Below are 22,259 nucleotides of genomic sequence, written 5' to 3'. Positions count from 1 at the left end.
AGTAGCATCCAACTGGAAAAAGTTGATATCTGCTGCACTTTATACAGGTCAAAATAATTAGCTGCTGCAATGCAGTGGTGTCTTTTTACCAGTATTTTTTCACACACAGATTTTTATCCTGTCTTTGTTATTATTGACAAAAAAAAAACAAAAAACATTTTTTGGCAGTAATTCTATTGACAAGATTAACATTATTTGTCTGGACTGGCTCTGGACTTGAACCATAAATGCATTGTTGTTAAAGTTTCAAAGTTTGCCACAATGTAACACAACAGTATCACAATTTAAGCTGAAGCTTAGCAAGACAGGAAGCCTCATAGTAAAATACCAGAGAACAAATTTACTGGGGTTGCCAACCAAAGATACCATCTTTCTTTTTCAGAATCACTGTCCCTGGCATGTGTTTTTAGTGCCATTTTAAACAATAGCAGGTGTCAGTTCTCTTTCAACACATTCTCACACCCAACTCGTCACATATTGAAGTTTGGTCAGGACCCTTCTGCGTCACTTTTTAATGGGGTTCCCTCCTTTAGCATCATTTTTCAACACGCAGAGTACTCCACTGATTTCAATGAGAAACCTTTGTCGTCATACACAGACGCGTTGGGCATGGGAACATTATCGTCATGATTCAATTATATATTGAGTTATGATTTTCTCATTATGACATGTTGGAGTGTGACTCAATTTAATCAGCCAGCATAATTTTATTTACATATTTAGACACGTTTGAACACATAACCCAACCCCACCCCTAAACCTACCCATTTGTGTATTATAAAACACAGGATAAAACAGGCAGATACAACTACAGGCACAGTTTATTCAAAAAGTACAAATATTCCAAGTGCTCCGAGGCCAAACCATTTATTTGTGTGAAGAAAATCCCCAAAAGCGATCAGGGTCTCCATCCGCTGAAGATCATGCACACATTCAAAAAATGCCACCCGAAGAAACATTACGCCAGATTTGATTGTAAAATGGCATTGCCTCGTATGTCTCGTGACCAATTACGTCATTACGTCAGCTTTGATTGTAAAATGACATTGGCTCTTGTGTGTCTCGTGACTGATTGCGTCATGCTAAAGAGTCGGGTGTATTGAGTCGAGTGTGTGCGTTCACTGAGCGGCGTGATCATCATTTCAGCGATTAAAACATTAAGATCAACTCTGTTCTTTACATAAAGATATCGTATGACTTCAGAAGACTTGGAATGTTAATACTTTTATACTGTTTTTGGTCAGTTTTTGCAATAATTTATTTGCCTGTTATGTGTTTTATATTGTTTAGAAGTGTTTAGAATAGGAGTGGGGTTAGTTGCTCCAAAATATAAAAGTAGCCTATAAATATTTATAAAATCATGTCTACTTTAACAAATGCAAATAACTGAATGGTTCTTGATCTGACGCATAAGGCAAACAACTGAAATCAATGGAGTACTCTGCGCGTCGAAAAATGGCGCCAAAGGGGTACCCTGTGCGTTAAAAATGTACGCCAAAGGGTCCTGACCAAGCGTCAATATGTGACGAGTTGAGAGTGAGAATGTGTTGTCTCTTTAGCCCTGAGGTCCCACAAAATGTGGCCCAAGATTGATTTTTAATGGCAAAATTATAGTATCATTTTTTAAAAGAAGAGCCATTATGTCATCACTCATACTTAATAGCTGTATGTGGTTAAGGATTTTCAATGATCCACACAATAGCAGGGCATTTGGTTCTGTTTCTCTAGTTTCTCAGTGTTCATCCGAGGTATGTGAAGTGATGCAGTGAGAATACAAGAAAGAGGGATGTGCATATGACTAAAGTACTGGAGAAAGTATGTTAGAGAGCCACATGCTGGGCTGACCCTTTGGGTCACTGGCAGCAGATAATTGGAGCTGGATAATAACTGATAACCTTGACCGTAATGATCTGGGCTAATGTCTGTGAGTGAAAGAGGCTGAAAAGAATAAGAGAGCAGCATGAGAGTGAGTAAAAGTGAGGGAAAAGGAGGGAGGGAGGTAGAGAGAGAGAGCAAGCCATGGAGAGCTTCCTTATGTTTTGTGTCATCTGTGTTGCAAATTAGGAGCGGAAAAAAAAGCTAAGCGAGTGGAACAGATGGACCACACTGGTGGGGGCTAATACGGACGGTCCTTGGGTCAGATATTTACTCCTAATTAGCCCAAGGAATGTGATGCATAAGAGCGGAACAGATACGTTGCTATTATGACTGGAATTTCCTTCCTCTGTGGCATGCGGTGCTTTAACCTGATTAGGTATGGCACTTATCTGAGAGATCAAAGAGCTCCAGGAACTGGTGACGTAGTGGCAGGGTGGCGGAGCTTGGAATGCTGCGTCCTGTTCTTTACAGTATTTGACACATTTCATTCAGGCTCCTTTAAAAGTTCAGTGTGGGAATTAACAATAAAATTATTTACAGTTTACATCAATCATTTACACGGAGAGACTATACATTTGATAAACAATTTGAATAATCCCAGTTTTATGGATTTTTTTTTTTATAAATAGTTTTTTAATTTATAAATAGTTTTATAAATAGATCTACATTTCATGCAGGGATGTAGTGTTGAAAATAAAACAAAACATTGCAAAAAATAGTTGTCAATCGATAGTCTTATTTTTCCAGTAAAGATACATTTACTAAGATAATATGTTTAAAATAATTCAGAGAATATATCTTGAATTGTGTTTTTCTTCCACTTTTGGCAAATTTATTTTTTGTATAGTTTTTTCTTGTGTTAAGCATAAATGTCACTAAATTTGATCAGATCCATAATTTAAAAAATATTAGTCAAATAAACAAAAATAATAAAGAAAAATTATAGAAATTATATATATATATACACAAACACACATATGATGTACCGTGTTATATATAAGGGCGGCAATGACATTGGTGCTCTTGATAAGCAAATAGCCCAGTCAACAGGACCTAGTTGAACCCATGTAGAAGCCCAGGGGGCAGGTGGTGTCTCTTCCATACTAGGGGCAGGGCGGAGTTGACTGGTGAGATACTAGAGGACGTAAAATTGAGGCAGCAGCGGCACCATCACATGTAAAACAAACAGTGAAGAAGTTTCGATAACTTAATACAAAATTATATATAATGTATAATGGGGTAACGGCTGAGCCAGTGCTCTAATGAGTAGCATATTACACAAACGAGCCGGCCCATGTAGGGGGGAAAGCGATGCTCGTGCGATTATGCCGATCACGTAGCCATCCGGCTATATCATAATAAATGTGATGAGCTGAGAGGGGCAGCATTGAGGGGTGGTAAGTGAGTCAGGAGTGTACACTACCAATAATCACATTAAGCCATATCACAATTTCGGTTTTCTGGCCTCAAATTTAAGACCTTTTACAATAATAAATAAAGACTTTTTAAATTACAAAAATTACTTTTTATTTGCAAACATACTCCTAAATTCATTTTACAGTTCGCACACAACTATTTTTAGTCGCAAAAGCGAGTGAAATGCTCACACCGTCGAGCCCTGTTAGAGTGGAAATCTATTTAATGTTAATTAGACTGACTGCTTAATTTCCACTTTAATATCTTATGCAACTTAGCTTTTCGCTGACAATACTGATTAAGAATAAGGTTTTTAATTTGTTTTTTTCAGCAAATAATGTCCTGTACTTATAGTAGAGCAGGAAGACAAAATCCCTGCTTTAGCTTTGAGGCCTTGATTTATGTGCCCATTCTGGGTGGTTTGTTAGACTTAGAGGATAAACAAGAAATGAACATAACTATCAAAGCTGCTTAGCTGCTTACTAATTAAAGTTGAGCCCTGCGTTGGCAAAGGGTGAATTGGTCATTAGGAAGTTTATTCATAACACACACGCGCACACACACACACACGCACGCACACACACACACACACACCAAACACATATGGCATAACAACCAGCTCTGCTTCCAGTCAAGACAAACAAAGCCACAAACAATTGTCTTTGAGAACTAATAAATTTTCCAGAGTACATATACTTTTAATCAAGGACAATCAGACATCGCTGTCTAAAATAGACATGAAAACCTACAAGACAAGAGCAAGACTTAATCAACAGTGATTTGACTAAATGCACAAACCATTTTTCATAAAAATATTCATATGGCCTGGGTTAACTTGAGGTAAACAATTTTTGAAGGAATGATTGAGCATCAAAGCTGACTTGAAAAACTGCAGGACGGGAGCCGGACATAGAACAACTAGTGATTTGACCGAGGACACAAACAATATCAATAACTCATCAACACACATGTGATAGTACACAGACAGTCAAAACGTGTAACACATTAGATTTCATGGCTATTATTAGTAAGGCATTTGAGCACTTGAAGTTCAGTTGTTTTTTACTTATCTGGCGGTCTCCTTCCTCTGGCCACACATATTTCAGACTGGAAATGATTTCAGGTTCCAGCATTAGTGCCATATGCTATCTTTGAGTCCAAGACCCACCTCACATTGAGAAACTTGTGCAACATCTGCGTACCTCCTGTGAACCTCGGTCTGTGCGTTTGTTTTCAGCAGGTGGACTCCCATTGAGACCAAAGAACTGCTTTGGACTTCCATCCCTAATGAATGAACTTACAGTTAGTTTTCAGCGGTATTACCGGCTGCCAGGTACACATGCTGGATTTAGTTTAACTGTTTGAACAGCGGGTCATGTGGAGATCCTGTCCTGAAATCTTTTGGAGTGAAGCATTACAGTAAAACCTTAGTAAACATGTGTTCTTACAGACAGATACCACTCGTCCTCACTTATACCACATCATCCTTCTTGTAAAAGAATCAGTATTTAAGAGGCTCAGCATACAACTCATTTGAATCTAATGCCATTTCATGCGTTCATGGGGGGTGCATTCCGACTTATTTACACTGTTAAAGAGTTGGATTCTCTTGCTAAACATGGCCACAAAAAAATATTAGTTGGACGTATAATGGAGTACAAAAACACTCCTTCGGGATTCGAATAAGTTTCGGAGAATGGTCTGGTATGACGCCATAAAGGGCGGAATTCCTTGTATGGGCACTTCTCCCGGATAAGCGCATGAGCACATCAACCAGAGCGAGAGCAAGAGTGCGCCCATCAATGCGCTTCGTTCAGGCTACACTATCATTTTGTTTTTAGACCACAAAATCAACAATGTCACTAAAGAAGTGTGTTTCTGTTTGTGGGGGAAAGATTACCTTTGTTCAGCTTCCCAAATAACCCAGCATTAAGGAAACAGTGGATGCAGTTTTTTTCCCCGGAGCAGCAACGGAGTTCTGCAAGTGTTTTTTTTTTTTGGTTCCCAGTCATGAGTCGAAACCACAGGCGGTGAGTGAAACTGCATCACATGTCTGTGTTTTGTTGGCAATCGGTGCGTAAGTGCATATAATGTAAACAACGCAAATGTATAGTGAATTGAAAGTTATCCGGGGATAATGCCATGATGACCAAAAGTGGCCTCAAAAAGCATTTGCACAATCAAGTCCACTTAGGTTCGGTTTACTCAGGTGTCCTAGCAAAGACATCACATTATCTATAGACATTAAAGTACTTTACTTAATTTTTAATAGTATATCTACTGTTTTAATTTCAAGACAAAATAAAATCCTGTTTACTACCCATTTTATATACATAATGCAACATATTTCTGAATTAAACAAGATTATAAGAACAACAAAAAAATGCATGGCATCACTTAATTTCTTATATATGAGCAATGGATTAAATCATATAAATATACATTACATGCAACCAGATAATCTGTCTATACTCAGATTGATGGCTAAATCAAACTGAAATACTGAAAATCGTTCATGTTAACACCTCAATAATTCCAAATGAAAGGACTAAACAGTTGACTTAACACTATTAAGTAAATAAACTTAATGCACAATTGAAAAAATTAAGTTGCGTGGAATTGTCAAGTTCACATAACTTATTTTTTTCAAATACCCATGAAGTTTAATACAATATTTTTTGAAGGCAGCGGGTTTCCTTTTTACAGTGCATGGGGTTGCCAAGGGTTTGCCATGTAAACCCTTGAATATGAATATACCTTGTGCCATGATGCATATGTTCACATACTTTTTACGAACGTGTAAGTTTTATGTCTCACAAAGTGGTCAGTAGAGGAGACTAAATATTTACTAGATTTACTGCAAACTTCTCTGAGATTTGGCAAAAAAAAATGCAAATGGAAACTGCATAATGTGCATATGCGCTGAAGTTTTGTTCTGAAATGCACATATTAATGAATATGTGAATCGGATTTAGTTTAGGGTACAAATAAACAAAACGTTCATAATTTGAAATCAAACTGGATTCATTTGGATTGTTGTACATATACAGTTAAAAATAAAACAAAATATGTACTGTAAATATTGAAAAGATGAGTCCATTTGGGTTTTTGTGGAACCTTCCAGAGAACCTTTTGAGGACATGCCATCAAATACTGGGACTGTTCCTGAAAAACAGAAACATCTGGTCCCACTAACAGGACTTTGCATTAGCCATTTCAGTGCTTTTTTTGCACATAGCACTGGTGTTTTGTACCACAGGCCACACAATTGTAGCACATGTATAAAACATTTGTTACTATATAAGAAAACAACCACAGGTAAAAAAAAAAAATGCTATAAAATACAAAAGATATTTAAGAATAAATATAATAATAACAATTATTATTATTATATTATACGAAATGTCTTTTAAAAGAGGTTAAAACGAAAGGTTTTATTATAAAATATATTAAATTAAGATAAAAAATATCTGTGACTGTAATTTGTTCATTTTTGTCAGGAAAACTGTACACTTCTCTACACCGGAGAAAAAAATTCTTTCTATCCTATTTTTCATCCCAAAATAAGGTGTTGAGAACAGTAGTGAGTACACACGCAATGTAATGTTTGCTTCATTCATACTCGTAGTCAGAAGGTGCCTTTGGCAGAAAGTCCACACGTGAGACTCATAGGAGTAATAAATCGTATGGTGTTCCAGGAAATCTTTTATGTGGACAAATGCATCCATCTATTGCTGTAATAGATAAGAGACGTTTTGACTGATGAAACATTAAAGTATATTTACACCGATCAGGCATAACATTATGACCTAATATTGTGCTGGTCCCCTTTTGCTGCCAAAACAGCCCTGACCCGTTGAGGCATGGATTCCACTAGACCCCTGAAGGTGTGCTGTGGTATCTGGCACCAAGATGTTAGCAGCAAATTCTTTAAGTTCTGTAAGTTGCGAGGTGGGGGCTCCATGGATCGGACTTGTTTGTTCAGTAGATCCAAAAGATGCTCAATTGGATTTAGATCTGGGGAATTATGAGGGCAAGTCAACACTTCAAACTTGTGCTCCTCAAACCATTCCTGAACCATTTTGCTTTGTGGCAGGGCGCATTATCCTGCTGAAAGAGGCCACAGCCACCAAGGAATACTGTTTCCATGAAAGGGTGTACATGGTCTGCAACAACGCTTAGGCAGGTGGTGGTACGTGTCAAAGTAACATCCACATGGATGGCAGGACCCAAGGTTTCCCAACAGAACATTGCCCAAAGCATCACACTGCCTCTGCCGGCTTGCCTTCTTCGCATAGTGCATCCTGGTTCCATGTGGTCCCCAGGTAAGCGACGCACACACACACCAGGCCACCCACATGATGTAAAAGAAAACATGATTCATCAGACCAGTCCACCTTCTCCCATTGCTCTGTGTTCCAGTTCTGATGCTCACGTGCCCACTGTTGGCGCTGTTGGCCGCCCATGACCCTGTTGCCGGTTCACCCCTGTTCCTTCCTTGCACCACTTTTGATAGATACTGACCACTGCAGACTGGGCCTTAACACCCCAAAAGAGCTGCAGTTTTGGAGATGCTCTGACCCAGTCGTCTAGCCATCACAATTTAGTCCTTGTCAAACTCACCCAAATCCTTACACTTGCCCATTCTTCCTGCTTCTAACACATCAACTTTGTGGACAAAATGTTCACTTGCTGCCTAATATATCCCAGCCAGTAACAGGTGCCGGGATGAAGAGATAATCAGTGTTATTCACTTCACCTGGTCATAATGTTATGCCCGATCGATGTATAATGTAATTCTAATCAACATAGCCATACATAGCCACTGTACAGAATATTATAAAGTCATGAGATAATTTCTGCCTCATTCTGTGATATGAAGCACGTCAGATCACAAAAGTATGTTATTTTAAAGGGTAACTAAACCCTAAACCAACTTTTTTTAGTTAATGATCTGTAATACTGGGGCTTTATTAATGCTGTTCATTGATTCGAGTAAATGTTTTGACATTTATGTATAAAGTGTTTTAATTCTATAAAATATGGTGTAAAACCGCCAAAGTGCTGCCCTCTTAAGTTTGAATGGTGGCTACTGCAGTTGAATTTTCCTATTGGACGTTGTGGTACATCGTGACGTAGGATGGCACCTCCAACGGCTCACTATCCGCGCCCCTGGCACGAGCTCACCACGCCCTCAGAAATATTTCCCCCAATCACATGATGAGAACGGCTTCACTCCAGTATGAACTGTCATGTTACATGAAGTAAACATTAGGTGTGTTCGACATCGGCTGCGGCTGGATGCAACTGATCGGCGAGAGTAGCCGCGTGCAGGCGGGGAGGAGCTGCAAACACAGACGTGAAGTCTGACACTTTCTGCTTCCCGCGGTGACGCTCGCGCTGTGTTTGCACACTTTATCAGCTGAAGTGAAATAAATGCAATATTTGGCAATACACAGATGTTTCAGAGACATTATTGTCATGTAATACTTTATGCACTGCTTAATACAGCGTGTGTTTTTACAAGAATAAAGTTCAACATATAAGCCTACACAATGAAGTGGGGTCTGTTTTTAATCAGTTATATTTTGATAAACATGACAATATAACATCGCGACTACATGAAAGGAGGTTTTACTGTTATAAAAAACAGATTTGTGCGCATTAGTGGAGCTGAAGGTTTTAGAATAAACACGAAACACACGTGATCGCTGTCATGCGGTGAATCTGGCCAATCGTGGAACGGCTGTGTCGTCATCAGAGCCCGTGCAGCCTCATGCAGTCGCTCTCGAGAAACTGCACCGGCTGTAATCGCCGGCTGCTCTCGAATCGCTCTCGCGGCACTTTGTTGACATACGTCAGTCACGTGGCGTCGGCGCAGCCTCAAGTCGGACAAAATTTCTAACCGGCATGCACTGCTTCAAGTCAGCCGCCGATCGGTCTGCGCATCGCTGGGTGAAGTCGAACAAGCCTACTATGAATGAAACTGACTTGACACGTGCTTTAACATTGTATTGAAGAAAATTCGGTTAAATAATGCAGTTGTCAGTACACGTCAGGCTTTTCTTGCGATATTATTGCCGCCCGTCATGTGTACAGATAATTTTCATACATGAGACGCGCTTTCAAACCCTGACACGCAAGTGGTTGCCGCGGACGCAGATAGATTAGGTCAGTTCTCTTGCGCGGCTGCTTCACTAGCATCGTCTGCATCGGGAGTTAACGCAGTTTGAGCAGCGCCTCGCATTGATAAGGGTCCGGGTTTTCACTTCGGGTGAAAGTAGGAGAAATGACGGCTCTGTTGCAAAGCTGGCGTCACTCCAGTCATTCTTCATCTTTGCGCCTCGCGAGTCTGACAGCTGTCAATCAACCCGTCCCTGCGGGTCTCAGGTGCACGCCCTCCGCTCAGCCCCGCCCTCGGTTCGTCCCTTCTGTGTCCGCCGGGCTCTGCCCACTTTTCCAGCATTTTTTGAAATTTGCCAGTGGGTGGAGTTAAGCTCTGAGCAGGGGTTTAGTTACCCTTTAATCGATTCAATCTTTTGTTGGGCAACAGGTTTGTAAATGCTTCTCATTACAAGTTTGGAAAGATGTTTGCCGCCTGTTGCTTCTTCAAATGCACGTTACATTGTAAACCATTCCTGAACCATTTTGGCTTTGTGGCATGGCACATTATCCTGCTGAAAGAGGTCACAGCCACCAGGGAATACCGTTTCCATGAAAGGGTGTACATGGTCTGCATCAATGCTTAGGCAGGTGGTACGTGTCAAATTAACATCCACATGGATGGCAGGACCCAAGGTTTCCCAGCAGAACATTGCCCAAAGAATCACTGCCTCCGCCAGCTAATCTTCTTCCCATAAGTGCATCCTGGTACCATGTGTTCCCCAGGTAAGCAACACACACACCAGGCCACCCACATGATGTAAAAGAAAACATGATTCATCAGACCAGGCCACCTTCTCCCATTGCTCCGTGTTGCAGTTCTGATGCTCTGTGGTGGACAGGGGTCAGCATGGGCACCCTGACTGGTCTGCGGCTATGCAGCCTCATATGCAACAAACTGCGATGCACTGTGTATTCTGACACCTTTCTATCAGCATTAACTTTTTGAGTAGGGCTGTGCGATATTGAAGAAAAATGCGATATGCGATATCCTTGTTAAATTATTTGATATTCGATATGCGATAAGATATTGCTTTAAGTGTGTAAAATCGATTTAAATGATATTAAAACAATTATTTAAAAACTGAGAATGATACCATTTATGTGTTTCACATTCTTTCTGGGAAAAGAAAGCATCGGTACAACTTCTGAAAGTGACCAGCAGTGTTTTAATGTCACAAATCTGACAATATAATTTTAACATCAATGTAAACAAACAAAAAATGTAATGGCAATATTTAAATACCTTGACTGTTCGAGTGTGTAACAAGACACGAAACAGAACTGAAGGATCACACGCTTTCAGAGAGGCGGCTTGTGTGCGTGCACGTTTCGGTGTGTGTGTCAGACAGCGCGGGACTGCAGTGCAAGGAGTTGTTTTTCGCAAGTTATTGCGTTTAATATCTCTTTTTAACGTCAAGCAAGTCACATAAGTAACAGTCGTGTGCCCAGTTTATTCTCTGCTATATGCATCGACCTAAAACGTAAAATTTTCACAATGTTGAAGTAGCCTATTAAAATCATTCAGATATTGCATGCCCTTGCGATATGCATATTGCGATATGTACATTTGCAATATTTCGATATATTGTGCAGCCATATTTTTGAGCAATTTGAGCTACATCAGCTTAAGTAGCTGATCTGTTTGATCAGACCACACAGGAAAATCTGCAGGGAAAATCTCACTTGCAGAGATAGAGCAGAATTTACTGCGACCGATCGATCTGCTATGAACAGTGCTGCGCTTCACCAGTGAAGCCTTTGCGATTTCATAATCTCAAGCCAAATTGCGATTTTGGTTTAAATTCAGTCAATTGTGCAGCCCTAGAATAACCTCACACAAGCACAAAACAAATTCTCACTTCACACAAACAAGCTGCATCTCACATGCTACACTGTATCGCATGCGTGCTACTGTGGTAAATGTATTCATCGCAGAGGGCCCTGTGATTTAACATACAGAACAATGGCCCATTTTAATACAATATACCTGGTTCAGTGCCCTTAAGTTTAATAATATTTCAAATGTGTGACAACTAGCCCCGATCTCCTATATATGATATTAAGACTGTATATACAGAAGAAAAACATTCAAACTTCCCTTTGCTTGATCTTTTGGTCTTTTCCTTGGCCTCTCTGGTTTTCTAATGTTGCTTTTATGAGTGTTTTTGTGGAAGCATTAATTGTAAACAGTTTTTGTTTTGTGTGGTCTTTAAGAAAAATTGTTTCATATTGCTGCTTGGACATTCTACAAAACATCCTCTTGCAACTTACAAATTACCTATGCTAAAGTGCTGAACAAACCACATGTGACAATTACATAAATGGTCACTCGGGTTTGTCTGGTAAAGATGTGCGAGCTGCTGCAAGATCACACAAGTAGATTCAGCTACAGCTAACGCAATCTTCAACCGCAATGCATCATTAGCAAGCAAAACAGCAGCTACAAAGCATTTGATTTATGTTTCCCCAATAACCCACCTGCAAATAAAATCTCTCTTTCATAGTTTTGCTTGAGTAGGAGACTCACAGAGCGTTGCATATAAGCAGAAGCAAGCGAAACAATGTGAACAATGATTTATACAGGCACTGCAGAGAGCGTCTGTCAAACGCAGCCCTCAGGAAGCTTTCATAGAGAGGGGGGATAAAAGAGAGGCAGCAGGCCAGAGGTTTGAATGCTCACAGTTCTTGACCTTTTGGCATTATAAGCCTTGTAAGTTCAAACCTCAGCTATTACCAAACTGAGCTCATCTTAAGTGGCTATACAGATGCAGGCCTGGATCCCCAACTGGACTATCAAACACCATTCAAATATCGGTGCAAACCTTTTTTTCATTGAAATTTCTTCATTTATTGTTTGGTGCAAATGGCTTAGGCATGTTGGATTTGAAGGTAGTAGTTATTCATATATTTTGCTTCAGTGTGCCAGTAACCAAAAAATGGTTTACATTTTCATAAATTAATTTAGCCTGTAATTGTAAAAATGCAGTTTGATTTTTGTATACATAAGGACTTCGACAACACACAATATGGTCCACACAATCATAAGCAAAATCTTGGAAAATCTACCTTCAAAGCTAAAGTTCTAACAAATGCTGCAAATGTTGATGTTTAAAAAAATTATGTCATAAATATATTTCATTTGTCAGTTAACTAAATAAAATCAAAATATATTATGACCACCCCTAAAAGAATCTAATGTGCTTTTACACAGTAAATAAATAAATAAGCCTATAAAAGAAATAGTTCATCCAAAATGTGTTTACTCATCCTCATTTTTCCATGTACAATGTGTTTTTCATCCTTGAAACATAAAAGTAAAATTAATTATGAAGAATGCACTCGTCTCTTTTCCATGCAATTACAATGAAAGGGGTCTGGATGTTTCAGTTTTCAATAAGAATGTCTAAAGAAAAGTGTGTATGACTTGTGTGCTAATTTAAAATTCTGAAATTCTTCTGAAGTCATACGATAGCTTTATGTGATGAACGAACCAAAAATTAAGCCGTTCTTTATTGATAATCAAATTTTCCCCTCTAGTGAGATGTTAACCACTGGAACATATTTGAAGGACTTAAACTTGAGAACCGAATCAGTTGGATTCACAAAGACTATCATATGTCTTCAGAAGTTCAGACTTGGAATAGTAAATCATAAGGACTAGTTTTATGATACTTGGAGTTTCCTTATTCCCTTCTATTATATTTAAGAGGGTTGGGACAATATTCTTCAAAAATTCACCTTCCAAGGTATAAATACTGATAGAATTTTCATTTTTGGGGGAACCAATAGCTGTGAATGTTGCTGATGTACATGGAGGTTAGAGGTCTGCACAGGCTTTAAACTGAAGCCCGAACCCGGGCCGTACCTGGGATCATTTAACCCGACCCGAACCAACCGGTACAGTTACATTTTGAGCCCAAAGTCCTTTTTTTTCTTAGGTTACAAGACAATAAACATAATAATAACATAATAAACTACAATAACTATTTTCTTTTTCTAAAAGAATTCAACAAGGACTGGGGAATGTGGGCTGAGTATGTCATACTCTGTCACAGAGCTCATCATCTGGAAAGCATTGCGTTGTGTACAAACATCTGATAAACAATACAGATGAAATAGCAGATGGGCAAATGGTCTAAAAATGCGAGATGGACATCTGGGCATCGTACGTAGCATAGAGGTGCTTCAGAGAGGTAGTATTAGATGCTTTAAAGTCTATGGAAAAAGGCTCTCTCTGTGGCAGAAAAAAAACCTATTCATTTATGATACCTTTAAAGGATATGATTATAATTTGAATGCTTTTAATACGCAAAAAAACTTGAGACAAACCACATGGTTTCAGTATTTACATTCAAACAGGTTTTCATTGATGTCTCAGTCTAAACATAAAAAGACATTGACAAGTTTAAAATGGCATAAAGTTGATTATTGTACATTCTTTGGCAATTTTGCCTATTTTTCTCTCTCGAAGAATGTTTACTTCAGTGTTTCCAGTTTATAACTTATACAAAATCATTACATTTCTCTAACAGCTTGTAATATGTATGAATTTATAAGGATGTGGAAAACATATGTAGGAATCTGCCCCCCGAACAACAAAACACATAAAATCACATCTTTCGCACCCTTGTAAAAAAATCATTTATACAGTATGCTCACATATGCCAAGTTTCAGCAAAAAAAGGTCCGAAAAAAAAAAAAAACTGGTTGCCAGTTTGGTGCACAACAGAATAGGATTTCCCCCTTAGGCTATGAGCCTCCACAGATGTTTCATTCAGCCTTTGCAGCATTTGGCCACTCTAAAAGTGCTTCAGCCACTGCATTCCCTCCCATTGTACTGTGAAGGAGAGCGAGAGCGAGGGAATGACAGGGACAGGCTGTTTACCACCACCCCCTCTTTTCTCCTTGTGTTAGCTCGAGGGAGGCAAAGAGGTGGGGGTTGGGGGACATTGGGGCGGCAACACAATTGCGAAGGGTCCAGCTTGGAGCTCCGGGCGGCACAGAGGGTCATAGAATGGAGCTCCGCGTCTGGGCCTCCCGAATCCTGAATCCGCCGGGTGGGTGGTCTCCACTCTCCACACCCATTCTCTCTCTCTCTCTCTCTCTCTCTCTAATTCACTCGCTCGTTCTTCTGCTATCCCAACACCTCCAAGAGAAACGATTAGCTCATCCACTCTGGCCAGCACTTGAGCTCTGATGTGGCAGTCAGTGGCACAGACTGGATTCATTCAGAGGTAGATTAGAGAGCCTCATGGGCGAGCTGCGTGGCCAGACCCACAGAGGGAGCCGCTGCCTCTGCTGCTGTGCAGTTCTGCTGGTGGGCTCTTTTCACTCGCACTACTAACTGGGTGGCAGTTAGCAGTAATCCTGTCACTGATTACCTCTGGCATGAGGAAATAAACAGTAATAAATGAATATACAACCTTCCTCCATCAACACGCACGCACACTTTCAAACTCCTTTTCCTCACGCGTCAAGATCACACACACATTTCATTTGGTCCCCAGAATACAGGAAAAAAACCTGAGCTAAACAAACATTTTTAGTTCTTGAACCAAATTGGACATTTGTTGATATTTCAGAATGAAGAGGCTTTTGAATTAAATTCCAATACACTTTTACATTTTTGAAAGAAGACTTAAGCTCACCTAGGCTGCATTTATTTGATAAAAAATACAGTACAAGCAGTAACATTGTGAAATATTTAGTAGCATTTTATTGGCCTTTTTAGTCTACATTCTTTCTAGCAAAACAGTATAAATTAATTCAAACGTTTTTTTAAGAAATGTAAGTACGTATTTTATATAGAGGTGTTTGATTTGTTGGATACTACAAGAGATAATACTATTGTAGGTCAATACAATAGCAAGACTGTTTATTAATTGATTTCTGTGTTCCTGAAAAGTATTCCTGTAACAAACTTCTAATGCTTTCTTATACCTACAGTGACACCTTGTGTCTATATGGGGTTTTACATTAAAAGGTCCCAGGTGGTTTTATTACCAGATGCCCTTGAGTGCACTAACCAGATACTGAACCTGCATCAGAGTATTCTGCTGCCCTAAGAAATGCTGTCACTTGAAGTATTTCAGTGATATTTGGGTCAAAGACGAGATATGCATCAAATTAAATTTGTATATACATATAAAAAAACATTCAAGCGAAGTGTCTACTTTCATGTTTCAAATAATTTTCGTGAAAATAAAATGTCAAAATAGGGGTAAAAAAATACTGTTCCAAACTGTAAAATTCAACTGCAAAACTGTAAAAGTCTTTCAGGGCAATAGTCCAGATTTTAAATAATCTTTAAATCTTAAAATAAACATAAAATACCATGTTAAAAAATCTGATAGTCATCATCAAAAGGCACATTTTAGTTGTGGTGCGCCTACATTTTTACTGGTGCTCCTAACTTTTTGAAGTATAGGAGTAAAAATAAAAAATATTTAATTTTGAGTACTGTATTTTATGTTTCCTGGGGTCAAAATGGTCTTCCTACCCTGATTTTAGCCCTCTGAATTGAACATTTAGTTTGAAGCGGCATGTCTGCTGTGAGACTACAGTGTAAACGCTCACTGCTGTGATTGGCTAACATCTTTGCATGTGAAATAGCTAAGTATTACATGTGGAATCCTCTCATAAACTTTTACCACATTTTTACAATTACAGCTCTCAAGGCTAACTAATCATGAAAAGTGTTGATTATAGGATTATATTTAGGTATATGGCATTATATTTAGATCGTGGCATGAGCATTGTAGCTGATCACATGAATGCAGCGATCAACTCTATGAAATAACTCTATTTATGCACTCTCTCACGAACGCTTTTATCATAACTAACAGTGCAAACAAAATGGTAATAAGAAATCCTTGATTATTATTAGTTTTGGAGCGAGTCCAGAACAGTCACTGATAAACTCACAGTTTGATTGACAGCTCCAGCAATTGCAAAGGGAGCGTTCTTTGATAGATTTCTATATATAATTTAATCAGAGTTTAAATAACAGATTATTTTCAACCTACTAAGAGAAATGTGAAGTTGACCGTTTAGTCACTGGTTTGATTTACTGACACATAAACAGCAATAAACAATTTTGAGACAAAGAACATCTGACTGTACATGAATCAGAAATCAATAGCCACGTTTACATGCGCACTTTTTTGTCATTCCAATTAAAATCATTCCGATTGAAAGATTCGGTGGACTGTTTACATAAGACGTTATCTAAACCGATCTGGTGTTGATGTGCTGACTTTCAGTAGGAATCCTTTTGTGACATGCACACACAGTTTGTCTGCCGCCTCAGATTCGTTACGTATCGTGGATCAATAGTTCTATGTTGGTTATTTTTATATATATTTATTTTTCTGTGGGCGGACATGCAGTAGTTTAACCTAATTTATGTCCTATACAATGGCTATTTCAACAGCTGTGAATGATGAATGCGGAATCAAAAATGAATTCAATTCATTTATTTTGAAAAACACAAAATTAACAATAAAATGCACTCAAATTATTAATAAAAACATAGGATATACGGTGAAACATGAATGAAGCATTCAAGACGTGCTCAGCATCATTACTAGTAGTACTAAACATATATATTTCAGATGATTAAGGAAAGATACCATAATCACAAAGGTATAAATATTAACAAAAGTAATTAAAGTAGACTGTGGGTAATGTTACTTAACCAATTTGAAGCAGTTGTTGAATTTTTTTTTTATAGCTAACTTAACTAACGAGAAACAGAGAGCAGCTTGAATGTTCCCCGTTGAAATGGCAGCTCTCAACGGCCACCAGGACTTGTACAGTTTTATAAAAGCTATTTATTATTTGTCGTAAAGTGTAAGAATCACCTCAGAAAAATTTATTATTCTGTCAGGCGCAGTTGAAGCCTAGGACAAACGCTGTCAAGATGAGATGGTGTAGCCAGGCTATGTCTGTGTCATTATTCAAACATCATGTTCATAACATGTTACGAAATAAAAAGTTTAATACTTCAGAAAAATGAACTTTCCTCTCTTGTCAACATTAGCCTGGTGTGAGCGCGGCGCGCGCTCTTCAGTTGAGGAGGCGCGCGCTGTATATCACGTCACAGAAAGACGTGCACTCAAAGTAATCGGATCAGATCGTTTACATGGTGGAATTTGATCGGTTCATGAAAAGGTTTATCCCACCCCTCTCAAACCGATTACAATTTCATTCGGTTTGGCCATTTTTATTCCGATTGAGGTGTTTATATGGAGTATTTTTATTCGGATTGGACTTTTTTAAACCGATTACAGTGCTCCATGTAAACGCACCTAGTGATCACTTGTGATTTTGGTTAGACGCGTACATATAATCAGTACATATCAAACGATCTGTAACAAAGGAATAGTGACACATAGTAAAAACTTTTTTACTAACATAAGTGTGTTACACTATTCCTGTTGGATCCAATATAGAAGGTACAGCATCGTTTTTTCATTGTCTCTGCAAATATGCAACGACAAAAAATGTTGCACTCTTCAAAGGTTTATTGCATGTTATTTACCTACTACTTGCCATGCGTGAATCAGTGGGCAGAACATTTTATTTCTCAATTCATGAACCCTCCAAGTTACAAAAACACATGTCGTTCAGTGAAATGCCAAAAATGTTGTAAAGAATTGTGATTAACTTTACTGGCCAAGCTCACTGTTTGATATAGGTGGCCAGTTGATTGCCTGCTACATAAGCTGAAGTAGAATTTTCTCCATTCAGGGAAATGTTTTGTCATTCAGTGTAAATGAAAATTCTCTGTTACACCACAGTGTCATCCTTTACATCCTGAATGACAGTATCACTCTATAGATAAAAAATGTTAGCATCTTATTTATATTACAGATAAATGAGGAATGTTTAGCACTGACAAATGTGCGTTAACCTTAATAAATATGACTATTTTAATGCATTTTGTATTGTTTTATTTGTGTTTTTAATTTACTTTTAGATGCCCATGAACTGAACAGCTAAAAAGTAAATGCAGATCCAGTAGCTTGGGTGACACTCTTAAGGCCCGTGTTTGGTGTGAACAGGCTTTTAGCAAGGAAATGAGAAAGGTAATTAGGATTGCAATTGTCAGTATAATTGCTTATCAATGTTTGTCAACAGAGAGTCACCCCTTGCTATGTCACAAGTGAGTTCAAGAGAGGCCATTGAGGGGTTACTCCACCCAAAATACCCATCCTGATAATGTAATTTATATTGGCAAACAAAAAGTATTCATAAATATAGCTGCAAGGAGTCATAATTTGGGGGTATTTTTGGTGCAAAACAACTGAACACGTGTGAGAGTGGAATTTGTATCTGTAGAGCATATCCACACATGTGTATCAATAAATTTGAAGTCACAGAGAAAAATATATTAGGAGTTGTAAACCTACAAACACAAACACAACACAACAGTTACACCTTCACACATTCTTCACTGCAGGTGCACAAATCCTATTCTACGAATCACACATGAAAAAACTCATACGCTCACATTTTTGCTCCAGTTGCTGCAGTGAATATGGTGCAAAACACATTCACACACCCGTATCAAAAATGTGAAGTCACAGACAAATTTTGCACATCTGCAAATTAATATGTGAATCCATGCAATGAGAGTTGCACACTTGTAGAATATTTGGTCACAAATGCATTTCTTTTCTTGGATATTTTTCTAACACAATCACAAGTCCAATCACTACAACTGCTTGAATCTGCTGCTACGAGTCTAAAACGCAGTTTTTTTCGCCTTCAAATGACAAGTTCTGCGCGCTCTCACTTTTGCACCATATACTACTTGAAATGTGGAGCAAAAGTGATTTGTGCATCTGTGAGGCAGCGGTTCAGAGAGCAGAGAATTTCGGCCAATCAGAAGAGCTCTTTTAAAACGGCGGCGCGCGACCGTGAACAGGGAAAAATACATGAGCAATCTCTCCCTAGCAGGCGAAGTCAAGTAACGTTACCAATAAAGGTATGTTTTTTTTCTCCCTCCCCATGCAATCACTCCGAGTTATACATTTGCTCACGTTATCACCTGGGTTTTTAGCCACTAATGTTGTGGCTGTGATGATGTGAGGCTTCATTAGATTAGAATTACTTGCCACCGACGGGGAGAGACTCTTTCTTCCTGGGCATAAGCTGCACATTACATAAACATTCTTACCTTTTACCTCAACGAGGGAAAAGTAGCGCTTCTACTTCCAGTTTGCAAAAACTACCTTTGAAGTCGTTGGACTGCCATCGCTGACTGTGCATATGCGTGTGCGTCATAGGTGTGTGTGTGTGTGTGTGTGTGTGTGTGTGAACTCAACCTATCAACCTCAACCTTGTCACCCACCCACCAATCATCATCAGTTATGTGTAGCAACACAACCCACCCCTCAACACGCATGGCTGGCGCACGCGCACACACACATACACACACACACACACACACGCATGTTGCAGGTCCGACTGACAGAGAGCTTGTTCGGATGAAAACCGCTTCAGTGAGCTCAATTATAGTAACGCCGCATTTTTTTTCTCAGTAACGCTAACGGCGTTGTAACGGAAGAAACAGTAATTCGTTTGATTACTCGTTACTGAAAAAAGTAATTCCGTTAGTAACGCCGTTTATCTATAACGCCGTTATTCCCAACACTGTGTGCGAGCTTCTGTCTGAGTGTTCGTTTGTCACAATATATCAGGCATTAGTTCAACATAATACACATCTGATGGTCTAAACTCGCTTTAATGTTCAAACTGGCAGGGCTTAAAACACATACAAATGACAAAGCTTTGTGAGGACGCAGGTGAAAGAGGTCTGCCTTCACGGCACGCGCGTGCGCACGTTGTCAGAGACGCGACACGGCTCGGCTCTCTGTATCACAGAAAGAAGCTGAGGACTGAACGGATATGTATTGTTGTTTTTGAATAGTGCACAATCGCTTTAAATGTTGAAACTGGCAAACCTTTAAACGCATTTACTTGACAAACTTTATGAGCATGAAAGTGAAAGCGATCTGGCTTCGGGGCTTGCGCGCGCCGTCTGTGTGTGTGTGTGTCGGTGGCAGCGCATATAGGCTATAAGAACGGCGATTAACTGACCTGTAAATAAACTGTGTAAAACATGCAGTTACTATAGTGATTCTGGGCATCTATAAGCACAGATAACCGCTCCTGCATCTCTGTGTGCCTGCAAACTGCACTTGATGTGACTGACGGGGCGGAGTCACGTGAAAACCGAAATAACCGACATGGGAAAAATAAGTCGGTTACAGGTTCTGAATGTCGGTTATTTTTCGATTAATCGTACAGCCCTACCCAGAACTGATTTTTCTGCTTATATGTGACTCAGATCTGTTTTTGTCATGGAATCTGATCTTTTCAATTCTGATTTGGACCACTTCCATATGTGGAACTAAATCCTAAACAGGTCCGATGTTTTGCAATGCGACTGCAGTCTGAACTAGGGATGGTCGATATCTTATCGTTTGCAATATATCGGTAAAAATTCTCCCCATGATAAGAATTAGTCTTATACGATACAGCCTAGTTGATGTCATGACCCATTCTCCTCGCGTGCAGAGCGAAAACAACTATGGCGGAAGCTGCGGAGGAGTTTATCGCTAAACGAGGAGCTACCTCTACAATCTGGAACATGTACAAACAGATATTTTCATTCGCTGAGCACTTGGACTGAGCGCTTGAGAGTTTCACTCTCCGTCACGTGATCTGTAAAGCACGCTATTTCAGTTCGTATCAATGAGTGCTCAGTGTATTTGATGCACAGTAAACACTAGTGTGAGGCGCCCGACTGAGAACACTCAGTGTTTCTCACACACTCAAAAAGAGTCTTACACCATGCAGAATTGAATTGTAAACAATATTCTTTGATGTATTTTCCTGTAAAATTTTCCGTTTATTTGGAATTATTCAGCCTTTAAGAACTAGAAGAAACTAATGCGCAAACGGCAATCTCATTGGCTACCTATTACTGTGCCTGTTTTGATTTCAGCAAATCAATTTGTGCGAACGCAGACCTTAGTGCGTTGATTACCTGCGCTGACAAGATGGCTGGTTCACATGTACTGCCACATGGCCAGGACACAATGCATTTTGGCATTATAATATCATATGCGCGTATGTGAATAGCGATTAAAGAGACCACTCACCAATTCTCCAGTATAACAATTCCACGACAGTGTAACAAGTCCAGAAAACAACTGTCCAGCACAAACGGTTTGCTAACAAATCCTGCAGTATCCACATTTTTCCATGGTTGAGAAACAGGAAGTATAATGTCCCCCGTAATAATGACCAACATTTGTACTGCCTCCTCTCATCCTGCTCATCATTTTGAATTCACAATGAGTTCACATATTACTCTCTCACACTGTATCAGAGTATGAGAATGGTGTGATTTCACTTTAATCATTGCATGATCTCACTTTGATCATTGCATGATCTCTAAGCAAGCATGGCCGGGAGCATCAGAACAGTAAAATAAAATGCTGATTATTATTCAACATTTTCGTCTGCCATAATTTCCTCAGAAATATTATTAAATACAAAATAAATTAATTTAATGATAAAGACTATCAAATGTAACAACATTGCAACTATGCGAACAATGACAATTCTCTCCCTTTTTGGCAGCGTGACAAATATATTTACTGTATGTAAAAATAAAACAAATAATACAACAAATAACCAAAAAAATTGAAATAGAAAGTATTGTAGTGCAATATACAGTAAGTGCTGTTACCACATTAAACATGTATTATAAAAAATGACTGGCG

The sequence above is a fragment of the Gobio gobio genome (genome assembly GCF_949357685.1).
Source record: "Gobio gobio genome assembly, chromosome: 3".
NCBI classification, from domain to species: domain Eukaryota; kingdom Metazoa; phylum Chordata; class Actinopteri; order Cypriniformes; family Gobionidae; genus Gobio; species Gobio gobio.
This window is presented reverse-complemented; position numbering follows the sequence as displayed.